Raw genomic sequence first — 14,672 nt, 5'->3', positions numbered from 1 at the left:
CAAAATAATAATAATAATAATTAAAAAATAATTTAAAAATAATTAAAATTATATAGCTCTAAAGGATTTTTAAAGGATTTTCATATGTGATACTTGACTATATTTCTCAAACTTGCATGGGATAATTGCGTTTGAACACTCAAAGCCTTCTTTTTGTGCTGCCCTCTATTTATGCCTTAACTCAGAAAAGGGCATTTGTTCCCACCATTTTAAAACAAAGCCTATGAAGCAGCGGAAGGAAATGCTTATGAAATTAGTAGGAGATTTTATCTGGTAAGGAAAAGAAGAGCATGGTACTGTAATACGCTTCTTTTTTCTTCCATCTAGAAGTGTTTACAGAGGGGCACAGCAACCCAAGTTTTCTACTTGCTGACTCACAGGAGTGCTAGTCTGTACAAGCCTTGCTGGTCACAAATTTTCACTGTTTTAGTGAAAATCACCTTCCAGGTAAAAGGGAATTAAATGAATTAAATTAATTAATCGAACCCAAAGAGCTCCAAACACTTTTTGATGATGAGGCCTTGTCCTCTTCACTGAGAGGAGGTTGTGGAGGCAGTGCTTGCATACCTGTGCATATATGGATCTATCTTACCTCAAGGTGATTATGGCTATGTTTACGTTGGTAAGTAGCACAGCACCATAGGAGCTGATTTGTGGAGACAAACAGTGCTGAAGATCCAATGTCTACACTATATGCTTTTTTTAAGGTGGTTAATTTGGACTGGCTCTAGTCAGGTCCCATGGACTGACGGCCCTTTAGCAGCCGGAGCACTCAAGTTGAGTTTATCAACATCTTCCAATTTTGTTTTGTCAAAAAAAATAATCCAGCCCCTGTGCTCGGAGGCTGTTATGTGATGTGAACCCAAGTGCTGAATATGGGAGCTACTGGGACACTGATTTTAACAGGAATGAGACTGTAGGCACCCTCCCTCAGCTGCCAGCTACACTGAGACAAAATCATAATGCAATATTGATGCTTTCATTTTATTACAAGGCACATTCATCAAGGTCATCAAAGAAGCATTGGATGAAATTGCTGTGTGTGTGACTGATGTCAAGGGCTTTGTTGTCATCTGTTTTCCCATCTTTCAGCCCAGATGAATTATTCTTTAAAGATTTATTAAAGGCTTTATTCTTTGTACCTTTTTGTCTTCTAATTTTTTACAAATGGGTTAAGCCTAATGCTTAGTCCACTTGTAATTTCAAGCGGCTTTCAGTGGTTTACATCAGGCTCATAGATTCTACATCATACCACAAAAGCATTTTTGGAATTCTTTAGGTTTTCTCCTTTGTATCCTCTTTTGTATTTCTTATTTGATTCTCAGAGATTGTTAGAGGCATAAAAGTGCCTGCTAGCATTGTTCCTGACTATGATGACAGGTTGAGCCCTTATCAAGGGTTCTTAGAAGTCAAGGAGGATGTTGGAGCTATTTATGAAAAACTGGATACTCATTTCCAGCTACGTTGGTGAGAGTACTAGAAGAAAATGGTTACACTCAACAATGTGTTGACTGAAGCTGGAAGAGCAGCTTTTAGTTCTGGAGGTATTTTCAGTTTCATGCATGTCTGTAAACCGAGTGGAAAATTTGTCCTTTGATAAATTCCTTGCAAGAAATCTTTAGTGAGTGCTAACCATTAGTATGAACATTGCTTTGGCTGCCCTGGTGCCACAGCAGTGGTACCTCTTAATGGAGGCATAAATGCCGTCTTCCAGTACAGTATTTAGTTATATATAGCACAGCTGTAGTGCATAAAGTGCTGACAATTGTTGTGGGAACAGGGAGATGATCTGCATGAAGGACTGATGCAAAAAGAAAAATTTCTAAAACTCCTATCTGGTTTTAAAAGCAGCTCAGTTGAACTGTTTTTTAAAATAGTCAGAGCTGGAGCTACAGGTGCTGAAAATGTTATACTGTAGGTCTGTCACTGACTGTCATTACAACAGGTGTATCCATCACATAAGTAATATCTCATTTTAGTCTAAGTAGAGACAAAGAATAAGTGTGTTGTGGATTCAGTACCACATAAACAGGAATAGTAAAGTTCAAATAAAAGAGATATTAAAAAAATGTGACTGATATTAGTGGAAGAGTTTTGTTGAAAGTTTTTGTTTTTCTTCAGACATTTTCCAAGATTGGAGCCAGAAGACTTTGGACAAACTGAGACACCAGGTTAAGAACGAAGAGCAGTGGGTATGGTACCATACAGGGCTAGCTTTTCAAGGGGCTTTTTTGGAAGGGCAGATCCTAGGATCAGGGGAATCTCTTATCAAGTGGCTGAAGAACTGGACAGCAATTACAGACATGGGTGGTAAAGGGAGGACTGAGGAGGGAGAGAAGCCTTTTGTACACGTGCTATTCTTTTTGTGGCGTGGGGTGGAGGATACTGAAGAATAACATGCCTGAGGAGAAAGAAATGAAAGTATTGGAATGGGCATGCTTTAGAGCAGAACACAGAGAAGAGAGCTTGGCAAGAGGGTATGAAAGAGAACAGAACTACTGAAAAGTCATCCCCATGGAAAATAGTCACCCAAGATAAGAGGTGGGTTGCAACTCATGTATGGGTAAATACAGACATCACAAATCGGAACAAATTGGTGCCATAGTGAGTATAGCTCTTTGTTTGTGGAAATGCTGGCCTAGAATAGCTTTAGGCTTATCTATTGGTTTTGTCTTCAACTGCTAAGGAATTTGTGGCATACTGGCTGTATCTTAATCAAGAGATCTGATTTAAAATCCAAAATGGCCATAATGAAGGGAGGAGAGGGAATAGTGGGTATATGCATGTGGTTGCTTATGTGTGTATAGTTGACTGTGTCCTGTGGTTTTATTACAGAAAGCTGAAGTATGATCCAGTAGGTAAGACAGATCAAGAAGTTTAAGGCTTTTCTGGGTAGCTGTAACTTTCTTAAAGGTGGCTACTTACTGGGTAGAAACCTTCAGAGCTTCTGCTCCACAGGTGGAGGGAGAATGTTAACTCTTCTCCACGACTGTTAACTTGAGTTTCAGATCTAATGTCAGTTTTGCCTCGGTTAGTTTGCCATTCACAGGTGTTACTGGAAGACCCAGGTTCAAACATAAATACCTGGGTTGTGAAACTGCGCTGGGTAGCCAGTGCACCAAGGCTGCACTAGAGAAACAAACTCTGTTTTTTTTCAGTTCATGGCAGTTCCTCCTTTCCCGTGGAGGCGTGTGTGGGGGCACGTGCTAAGAAACACAATAAAAGTGGCTAGTGCTATGGAAATGGCATTCAAAAGTTTATGGATTCTCACCATTGGTATTAGAAGCCAGCTGGGTCAAGCGCCATAGACCAGACTGCTCTTGTTTCCTGAAGGCATTTTTCTTTGTAGGAATCATTACTGCACCTCTGTACTCCTTGAGTAACTGAAGCAATGAAAACTTGACTTTTTGTAGCTACTTACATTAACATGTATTCCAGTTATTTCCTTCTCAGGGAACGAACAGAACTTTGCATGTGACAGACACTTCTTAGGTTACCCCAGGAACACGTTTCTACAATTGTTTGGCAGTTCTTGAAAACCTGAGTTATGTCCTTTCCTGATTCAAAGTTTCACTGGGGAGCTCCCTCTTGCTGCTTTTCACCTCCCCATCCCAACAGGTACCAAGCCCGCTTGCACACCACAAAGTGTTTCTCGTGTTATCCTGAGTGACCTAACCTGCAACTGTTACATTATAATAAACAGTCAAGGTCCATTTTTAAACAAAACTCTAGCCTCCCTTGGTTTTTTAGGGTTTTGTTTGTTTTTTAGTGTTCATATTCATATGAGCTAAATAAAACAAATGTTGAACCAAAGTGCTACAAATCTACCTGTAGTTTTTCCTACAGAATTACAGCAGTAATTAAAAATGAGCAAATTTACAGTATCAAGATTTGCTTGTAGGCAACTGAAGAACAGGACAAACAGATAAACTTATCTAGCATATTTCATTAGTCTACACTTTTATTATTATTAGTGCTATTATTTGTAATAATTATGCTTGGGTCTTTTGCTTTTTACAAAATAAATTATTGGCGGATTTGATATTGACAATTGACCATGTTGGGTTCAAGGATAAAACTCATAGCAAGATAAATCATTAGGTGCAGCTGAGCCTCCAGGCATGTAAACAAACAGTAGAAAACATGTATTGTAAGTATGAATAAGATTTTTGTTTGTTTGTTTTGTTGCTTTTTGGTGGTTGTTTTAGTTTTTTTAACACAGGTATATCATGAACATTTTTTTCCCTATAGTTGACAAAGCACACCCATCAACCCAAGTATTAGTAAATGTGTTTGACCATCCTGCATAGGTGAAACCTGTACCAATTTTGCCAAAAAAAGTAGTGTGTTTAGCTGAAAGTAAGAACTAATAACAATCGGAATTGATTTGTTGACTAGGGGGGGAAGAAAAGTCCATGGACTGGATACCAATCAGTCTTTATTTCTCTTTGTTACATTGGCAGTTGCATTTTCTGTTCCTTTTCAGCAGGCATGCCTATCATATACTAATCAAATGGGTGCTTACTTACTCCAAAGTGGAGCACTTTTCATACTAAATTTTTTTGCTTTCGGGGGGGGGTGGGGGGTGGTGGGGCGTGGCATGGGGGGGGCGGGAAGAACGTTGTTTGAAGTTCATAGTATAGAATGTAAACACATGCATGGGACTAGAATTGTTTTAGACCACAGACAAACATCAGGATGGTCAGATCTGCATTCTGTTTGTTTGCCCAGTATTTAAATCAGGTTGGCCATTTCTTTATTGCCTCTGAGGACTGTGGATATACATAATCTTAAAGATGCTGGAAGATAATCTGATTCAGGCTTTCTGTTGAATTCCAGTGTATGGTATTTGAGTTTAAGAAATTATTTCCTAGTCAAAGGTAGTAGGGGGTTGGGTTTTTTTTTCCCCCTGTTGTTTAGGGAAAGATGGTTTTGCTCAGTTTAATCAGGTCAACAGCCAAACATTAAATCTTCAGCATTTTCCGTAAAACTGATCCCTAAAAATGTGCTGAAGTATTAAAATGAAACCAGCTGTAACAGTTGTCATACTAGATATACTTTTGCAAGTCTCCACATATTATTTTTTTCACTGTAGTTTTAATATTGTTTTTTCCTTTATATCTCTTATTCTCATGGCAAAAGTTAGAGCCATTTTTGGAAATGTGTATTTTTTTAACTTGTCAGTGGCTTTTCTTCTTCAAACTAGCCACTGTAGTATCTGCAGATGATTATTAATTCCCTCTTGTTCAGACTTGTATTTGCCTATCTGCCTTTCCAAAGACAATTCTGACACTTCCCAAACCAGAGGCAAGATAAGAGAATGGTAAATTCTCATCACAGACGACTTTGAAAATCAGCAATTCTGTTTTCATTCCAAACTGCGGTGAAAGACAATTGCTAAGCTCTGCACAGAATAGCAATCTGAAAAATGCTAGTTTGCTAATTTCAACAAATTAGAACTGAGGAAGATTAAGGAAGTGCAGGCTTCCCTATTCAAAAGCCCCTGGATCTGTCACAGAAGCTGGAGCTTTGTTCCCTTTCAGCCTGCTTAGTGGGATGGCAGGTGAGGGAGAGAAGCATCTGTGATTCTCCAGTTTCTAGACTTTTGGGGCAGGTAATCTGAAAATCTTGGACACTCCTTCCTGAGAGGGCTGCCAGAATCTGCAGGGCTCCTGATATTCCTGGTTTGGGGAGGGGGAATCTGCTTAGTAGGCTCTGTGGGCCATGACACCACAAGCACTTCCCAAAGTCTGTCTGCTGAACTTCTGAGGAGCTCAAGGAGTAAACCAGGGAGAGTTCAAGCAGGATCCCAAGGGAGAAGTGCCTATTTTCTTTGATTTAAAATGTATTTCTTGAAAGTTCACTAACAACTGTAATCGTAGATGAGGAAAAGCAAGCAGTTTGCGTACTGATGGCTGAACATCCCAGGGAATGTCACCAGCAGTGACTGACTGAGGACTCAGATGCAGCTGATACAAATCTTCTCACGGATTTTCTGCCTCTTGGTGTCTCACATTGACATCAGATCTGCACTGGCTTAAAACTGATCCGCTTCCTCTGTTTTATAGCTACAGCTTGCCCTGATCTTCTTATTCCTAAACTCTGAAATGCTTTCAGTCATCTGACAGTTGTCCACAGGACCTGTAGATCCCAGCAGTCAAAGACAGATCTGGAACATGATGTGTCTGAACTGAACTGCAGTGTTGGCTCAAACTTTTTTTTTTTTCAGAAACTTTGGATGTAGGTAGAAATTACTGTCAAAACCCAGATAGCATTTGTGGAAAAAATTAAGTAAACCTGTGTGCAATGTTCAAAAAAAGTTCAATATTTTTGTTTTTAAGCTACCCTTTTTCTTTCCCTTCATGTAGCCTAGTCTTCTTCCTCTGTGTTTGCCTACTGGTCTGAAAGACCTAAAAAATCAAGATATATGTCATCGTTCATGTGGTAGCAGTTTGGTGTCTTGGTTCAAGGCACAACTGGCCGTGTGTTTTGAAGATGGGAAACAAATCTCCTTTGTTGTTCTTAAAAAGCAAAAAGTTTCCTCTCGGAGAGTGGCACGTTACAGCATTCAGTTGCATGTACTTTGAGGAGACTTCTTAACACCAAAAGACACTTTGATAAATTTAAGAAGTGCAGTGTAAAAATATCAGGTAAGATCTAGTGGCAAGTGATAATTAAGTTGGTATGAAGGTTTTATTAATCACCCACTTCTCAGGCATTTTAGATGGAAGAAAACCTGTTCAGAAAGCGGACTGTTAGCTGCCACACCTGCTGAAACACTGCCTCTTCGCAAGCAGACACAGCAGTGGATGAACCTCTTTTGGAAGAACAGCCTCAGGTTAGAGTAGAAAAGGGAAAGAATCCTCAAGAGAAAAATATGGAAAATCTGTTAAATAGGCAATGAGGTAGGTTCTGCTCTCAGCTGTATGGATTTAAATAAAAGTTGTTTCAATGACATGAAATCAAGATTTATCTAATAACTGAAGGGCAACATCTGGTTTGCCGCTTGTGTTGCTATGACAGCTGGGCTTCACTTGCTTGGTGGGGAAAACAGACACTTCCACTTCCACATGGTCATACCAAGTTCAACGACCAGCTCAAAAGCATGAGTGATGATACAAGCATCAGTTGTGCCAGGGAAAGAGTAACATAACTGAAAGTTACTTCATTCTAGTCATACTTCTGTAAAAGAAGGTGTAAGTTGGCAGCCTCCTTTCTGCTAGTTCACTATGAGCATTGGCCAGTTACAAAAAACCTTGGGGTTTTGTGTTTGTAGGTATTCTGACTTAGTCCTTCCATGCTTTTAAGGGAAGAAGGGGAAAGATGTCATGGTTTAACCCAGGCTGGTAACCAAGCCCCACACAGCCATTCACTCCCTCCCTCTGCAGTCGGATGTGGGAGAGGATGAGAAGAGTAAAAGTGAGAAAACTCGTGGGTTGAGATAAAGACAGTTTAATAGGTAAAGCAAAAGCCCCACACACAAGCAAAGCAAAACACAGAATTTATTCATTGCTTCCCGTTGGTAGGCAGGTGCTCAGCCATCCCCAGGAAAGCGGGGCTTCATCATGCGTAACTGTTACTTGGGAAGACAAATACCATAACGCCAAATGTCCCTGCTCCTTCTTCTTCCCCCAGCTTATATATCCTCAGCATGATGTCATATGGTATGGAATATCCCTTTAGCCATTGGGATCAGCTGTCCTGGCTGTGTCCCCTCCCAATTCCCCATACCCCCCCAGCCCTCTGGCTGGCAGGGCCTGAGAAATGGAAAAGTCCTTGACTTAGTATAAACATCACCCAGCAATGGCTGCAAACATCAGTGTGCTGTCAACATTGTTCTCACACCAAATCACAAATGCAGCACTGCACCAGATACTAAGAAGAAAATTAACTTTGTCTCAGCCGAAGCCAGGTCTTGTTTTCATCACTTAGTAATTTGGGGTTGTCTTTTTTTGTCTCAATGACTATTGAGAAGAAATCTGGCAGCTATTGCACACATGGCTAGCTGGGCCTGAGTTTATTATTAGAATCATTTGTTTCCCAAATAGTATCTGGGGAGTTAAAGCTGACCATGGCTTAGTTCCCAGTAGTGTTTCTGTAATAACATTTCAGTGACAGACCTCTTCTTGCACCATTATATTTTAGCTGCAGACAAGAAAGGTCAGGTTTCAATGGGGTGTCCAAATCAAAACCAACCAACCCCTGAAAAACAAAGACTGTGAGCAGGTGGTCTGGGCTGCTGGAAGCGGAGCTTCCCGGTCACACGCTATGGAGAATTTTATGATGAATTAAATTATGGTGAGTTCAGTGACAGGTGGCTTATTTTTTGATAAACTGCAAAGATCGCTTGATGTTTTCCACTTGTCTGGATGAAATGGCTAAACGCTGAAATAGAAGGAGTATTGTACTAGGATATCACAGCTTGGATATTGGCCTATTGATCATAGTCACATGGGTTAGGTCTGGCTCCCATTTGGAACAGGAGTTGAGCTGTAAAAAAGAAAAGTCTGCTGTATGAGCTATTGCTCTCCGAAGCCACAGAGACCAAGCCAGCCTTTCCTGCTGCAGGGCTGCTCTGCTCAGCCTGGAGCGCTGTGAAGGAAGAATTCCCTCTCCCATGCCAACAGCCCTATTTCATGCGGGTACCTACTGGATTCTTCGCACCTTGCAAGTGGCCATGCCTGCAGCAATGGTCTTTACCTGGTAAGTCAGTCATGGGAAGAAACGCAGCAAAAATTTTCCCAGGTGTTGAACCTACAGCCAAGACTGAGTGCAGCTTGAACTCTGAAATGTAAGAAACACGCAAAGCACTTCTTCTCGGCCCATGTCTGTCTCCTTGAAATTAGCCTGCTGTTCACTTATGACAAGGCTTCTAGTGGCTTCTGCCACACCATTCCTGACTTACAGTGGCTCACCTAGCCTTCTCACCCTCCTTCCTGGCAATCTAATGGTAGCTATTTGTATCACTTTTATAGCTCTGTGTTGTGTCCTGTCTTGCTACATTGTATTTTCAAGCATAGACCCAGCCTGAGGAGTACTTGCAGGAAAACCTGTGCACCTGTTTCCAGATCTTTGGCTGCTGCAAACCAGTAAAGGAATCCAGGCCAGTTAACACCGGCCAAAGAAGTGGGCCAGAAGTTTGAAGCTGAAAGGCTATAGATCTGAGAGCTACTTGCAGCAGCTGCCTTAACATTTGTAATAATGACTCAGCTGTACAGGTGATGGCAGCAGTACACCACACAGAAACTTGGGGGCCTGGAGGCCAGAAAGATAGGCTTTGCAATGGGGAGCCAGTGCGAAAAACAGGGAGGTCTTTTTCATAAAGTGCACAGAGAAAGCAACTGGGCACTAAGCTGTGCTTAAAATGGCAAAGGCATTTTGCATGCTGGCCTCTCCTTGGAAAGGAGACAAGGAGCAGTGAGTCTTGGCATGGTATTGTAGGAATGACTGAGCTATCATAAAAGGACAGGTATTTAATCTTCCAAAAGTAGCTTATCTCAGTCATTTGAGCACATGAGGCTGAGTGGGTAGGGACCCAGAGCCACAGGTTCAAGGACTTCTTGTTCTCTCTGAGCTCAGAGCCCATCTGCATTTGGCACTGGGGCTGTGACTGCAAATGAGGGTCTCCCACCACCCCTGCCACCCACCCGGGTCGTTACTCCCTCTGTACACCACCTCACCTCTCTCCTTCTCCCAGTCTTCCCTCATGCCAGATGCCACAGCCAGCATCCTCTGTGAACAGCAGTCACTGTGTCCCCCTGAGCTACAGGGAGGGGACTCCCACATCCCTGTCAGATGGGTGGAAGAACTGGATCTTGAGAGGTTTGTCTCCTGTCAGGGAAGGCAGCATCAGCTCTTGTCCTCTTTCCTTGTGGGAAGGGCTGCTTTCAGTGCTGTGCAACTTCAGTTTGGGTTACTCTTGGACACATGTAGAGGTGGAGTCATGCCAGTATACTGGCATCCACTGGAAGGATGGGGGCACAAGTGGAAAACTTACCTTGAGTTCCACATGACAGCGTATTTTAAAGAAACAAGGCAAAAGTGGAGGGGAGGAATCTGTAATTAAATGTTCCTCTTGATCTAGTGCAAACCACTACCTGCTCAGGACACGTTTTCCTCAATTTCGCAAACCCTTTCCCCTTCTCCTTCCTGCTGTTTTGCTCACAATGCTCTTCAAGTGGGTGTGTCTTGACCTATTCCATCCTTTTGTCCATGCCTAGTGAAGCACAAAGATGTTTGGTGCCTATTGGATAATGTATTTCGTTTACTGATGCTATTATGTATAGATACATGCCCTGAGGGCTTCACTTTGGTTGGCAAATAGTGCTTCCTAATGAGCTCACCACTTCAGATAACATTGGATTGGCTGGCAGGGAGGCTGTCTCAGCCTTACCTGGGTTACCTCCATGGTGTTTCTGGTCATCATATGTTTTGTTTGATTGTGTCCTCTCTCCCAGATGAAGTACAGGAGCACTGCACAGCCTGGGGCAGGAGAAAGCACTCCGTACTTCCCACAAAAAGCAGTTCCTAGGGACCATGAGAGCAGTCACAGCCTAATGTAGTTCTTTGGTTGACCAGGTTGTGAAAAAGTGACCTTGAACTAGGTGCAGGTTGCATGCTGTGAACTCATGACAAATGCTGTGGGTTCTGATGAGATGTCCTACAGGAACTAACTGGATTTTTTTAAAGCTCTTGCGACAGGCTTTTTAGCAAGTTGTCTCCTGGCAAAGAGTCTCCAGAAGAAATACCATGCAACCACAAATCAGTAACCAAACAAGCTAGGTGAGGACTGGTGCTTACTATAGCAGTGGCGAGCTCAGAGCCCCCAGCATCTGGGACAAGGGGACAGAGAGAAACTCTATGAAACAGAGTTGTGCTGAGACAAGTTTTGGAGCTCAGTAGCAGAGATCTGAGCATGTATGGGACTTGGGGCTGTTCTCATGGCATGACATAAAGGTTAGGATCAGACTGTGATGGCAGGTAGTAAAGCTAGAAAATGAGTGAAGGGATGTTGTGACAGTTTGTATTTCTATAAATGCACTCATCTCCTAAGGTAATTAATAAAGGGTGGCAGTTATGTCACATTTTAATTCTAGGACCAGAGATGAATTGCATACACAGAGCCTGATTAGTCATCTTGCCTACTGGATTGCTAGGGAGGAAATCACTTTCATGATGCTGCAACTTTCCATTCTGTTTATTCCATGTTCTCCACAATTTTGCTTTTCCCCTGTTCAGCAGTTTTTCCTTCCATCTCCTGTAATTGTTCTCTTTGTTTTTCTCTGGTTTTGCAAGCTGGGGTAGGGTCTGGCCACATTTTCTTAGTTTAGTGACTCAGGAGGTACACAGATTTTCCTGGAACTAAAATATGACTACATTTTATTTGGATTTATTCTAGTTATTGCTTTGCATTTCAAGGTTTCTGTGGCTTTTATGTTTGGTTTGGGGAGATTTGTGTCTCAGGAGAGTTAATTTTGAATTGAAATAGTAAAAAAAAAGAAAAAGTATCTGTTGACTTTTTGGTCACATCCATTGTTTGTGCTTGCACAGCATTCATTTGACTTCCTGTTAGTCATCCTTTTCCAAAGCATTCTGAAGTCTACTCATTGTTGTCAAATCATCACTGATACCATTTGTGTGCAATAGACTATATCCCAGAGAAGTGATTCCTTATACTTTCTGCCAAATACATGCATCTGTTGCAGGTGAGTTATTAACTTCTTGCTTATGCAGATCATTTGGAAAACTCCTAGGAACTAATTTTTTTTTGGTACTATATTAATTGTTCAAATTGCCATTTGAATCCTTGAATTTAGTTCAACATATTTAGATGACAACAAACACCAGCTTTCATTCTGTTGCTGGTCTTGGGACAGTTACAGTTGCTGGAAGAGGCTGAAATGAAATTACATTGTTACAAATTAGATTATTATGTTACTTGACCAATGTAGTTAGAACTTGAGATCCAATGTAGTTAGAACTCGGGATTTTGTGATTTATTCAAGGTAGAGATGTATTCAGATATCTTAGATACAATTCTTTGTATTTCTTATACATGCTGCCTTTAATGCAAGAGGATAAAACTGTGAGCAACAGGTCCTCTGTTCACAGCACTCCATCTCCTATGGAGTTTGGCTGCAAATGTGAAAGCTCAGCTCTTCCTAGTTGGATGCCTTGTAAGACTCCCAAAAAAGCAACAAGCACATAACTTGCAGCCAGCTGTAAAATCAAATGGCTGCTTCTAAGTCATCACGTAATATCACCATAGGTACATTGCATATGTCTAACTAGCTTCACAGGTGTGTCAGTAACTCGAGTTGGCTTCTCTTGGCAAGTGGCTCAGCCCTTGTAACAGCACATTCATGTTCTTCACTGCGATGTTTTTCAGCCTGCCCAAAGATCCATGCTAGACTGTTATCAATACCCAGGTTAGCTAGTGTGAAATTAGCTCACACCCATAAACTTACACACATGCAGCTGCAGCACACACATCCTGTCTGGAACAGAAGGAGGAACAGCATCCACTTCCTCAAAGTTTCCTATGCTCCTCTGCAGTGAATTGTCCCAGCATCTTGTTCTGAAAAAGTCTGGCACATCCCAAGAGTAAGTCCATCCTGTATCCTAACAAAGGCAGGGTTTTGCAAAATAAAGCAAGGGGAGAACAAAATAATATTGAAATACGTAATTTAAGACTGTCCTGAAACATATGAGCAAGGGGATTGATGTGAAGTCAACCCGTCTTCTGGTATTTCCTAACTTCCGACCCCTTCATTGTGCAACTTGTTTTTTGCAATTGTGCAAAATTATTTATTTTTTATTGGTTTTGTGCCTATAATACTTCAGTGAATTGAAGGGTAGGTACAGAAGAGACACAGGAAAAAGGTACAGCAAAAATTAGTTTAGAAGGTAGACAATTTAGCTATATACACTTTGAAGCAGCTTGGTTTTGTAAAGGCCAGGATGTGAAGGACAAAGGCCTGAGGAACCTCTTGGGAGAAGGGAGCAAAAGCACAAAGGTATTTTCAGCTCAAGTGAAGTCAAATTACAGAGGACTGAACTTTGGTTCCCAGCCCAGAACACACTGAAGGCCATCTCAGCAGGCTACAGGGTGGGATAGTCCCTTAAGAAGAGACAAAATTTCCCTGCTTTTAACACGTTATTTTTATTACATGTTAATGTAATAATTACAGGCTGCATAAAACTGCTGCTGAGAACAGACTCCACCTCTGGTCATTCCTAGCGACAGCCACGAAAAATAGGAGCTGCTCTTCGAATAAGGGAAGCATCCTGTTCTGATACAATGCTAAAAACATCCTGCAAGCTCCCTGAAGCATCACATAGAAAAGTTTTGGATTAGAAGTGATCAGGGTCATAATGTTTGAAACAGTAGAGGACAATTAAATTATTAACAAACCCTCAGTTTTCTTCTTGCATGATAAACTGCTCTGGGCAGATTACAACACTGGTGCAGCACACGATTCCAGACAAAGCCGGTTTTTGCATCCTCTTTTATCACTGGCAAAACTCCTTATTATTTTCAAAAAGCAATGCTCGGTGCCGCGCGGTTTGATGCTCTGCTATAGAAAGCAGGTTTTCCAGGAGCCCCCTGGCTCCTGGGATGGTCGCGCAGGACAGGGCTGCGCTTTGCCCTGCCAGCGGCTCTCAGGGGGTAGTTCCTCCCCCGACGGCTCTCACCGGAGCTTCCTGGAAGGGGCCATGAGTCCCGCACCTGAAATAACTGCTGTGCCTTTCAGGCTGCTTGGTTTCCTACCATAGGTGACAATCAGTTTGCTAATTAGCTGCTAATTCCCGGAGGCTGTGGAGTGCAGGCGGGGCGGGAAGGGCTGATGCAGCGGCGGGCGCGGCTCGCCGCACCCTGGCTGTCGGGCGGGCGCGGAGAAGGTTCGGCGCTCGGCGAACCGCCGGCCCGGGGGGGGACGGGGGAGGGCAGCAGAAGGAACAGCGGCTGCGGCCCCTGCTGACATTCATTCAGAGAAAAGAAGATATACTCGTTGGGGGGGGGGACACGGGGGACTCGACACACGGAGCAGCGCTTTAGCTTTCTTTCTTCATGTCAGTCTCTCCTCCCCCCGGAAGGCTTTGGTATAAAACGAGGAGGAATTTCGGCAGACTCAAGTAACATCTCTGCTTCAACGCAAAACTCAACGCTGCCTTTTATTTTTACTCTTGCAGACGGGGCTGAGCTGAAACAAGCCCTCCCTCTTCTTACTGCAAACGCCACTGCGGGATAAGGATGAGGTTGCTGAGAGGCTGCCAACAGCGGCCAGGACGGTCCGAGTAAGAAGCGACACGTTCCATCCTCTTGTCACTGATAACTTAGACATAAAATACCCGCTCTGCTGACAGCTGGTAAGTGAGCATCCCCGCTCCGAGGAGCGCAGCTGGCTCTGTAAGCTGTTGCATGGGCCCAGGGGGACCCCGCGCCGCCTGCTCCCGCGCCGCCCTCTCCCGCCGCGCTATTGCACGGTTTCGGCCGCGGAGCTCCTAGCTGGCCTCGTGGAGCCTCCGCACGCTTCCGTTCCAAAACCTCCTTCGGGCAGGTACCGGTGGCAGCGGCTGCGACAGTATCGCTATACCATGTAAATCGCCGCACGCTCAGAGGCAGAGCTGGCCGGTCCCGTACATCGGCGTGTTCCTCGGTGAAAGCATTC

The 14,672-nt window shown here is 43.0% G+C and overlaps 1 protein-coding gene across 4 annotated transcripts in view; it reads left to right on the top strand.

Annotated features, from left to right (window-relative positions):
- The first annotated feature begins 11,644 nt into the window (after positions 1-11,644).
- Positions 11,645-14,672, top strand: part of ST3GAL6 (ST3 beta-galactoside alpha-2,3-sialyltransferase 6) — a 48,925-nt gene continuing 45,897 nt past the window's right edge. For 2 of the 4 annotated variants that reach the window (XM_056327836.1, XM_056327822.1), the window contains exons 1-2: positions 13,983-14,103; positions 14,194-14,370. The gene's annotated coding sequence lies outside the window, so the exon portion shown is untranslated. Of the gene's footprint in view, positions 11,706-13,840; positions 13,903-13,982; positions 14,104-14,193; positions 14,371-14,672 lie in introns of those variants that run through there. The other 2 variants (XM_056327824.1, XM_056327825.1) reach the window with 2 other exon arrangements.

This window comes from Falco biarmicus, chromosome 2, assembly GCF_023638135.1.
Source record: "Falco biarmicus isolate bFalBia1 chromosome 2, bFalBia1.pri, whole genome shotgun sequence".
Taxonomy (NCBI): Eukaryota; Metazoa; Chordata; class Aves; order Falconiformes; family Falconidae; genus Falco; species Falco biarmicus.
The sequence above is the reverse complement of the archived record's forward strand: the minus strand, read 5'-3'. Positions and strand labels throughout refer to the sequence as shown.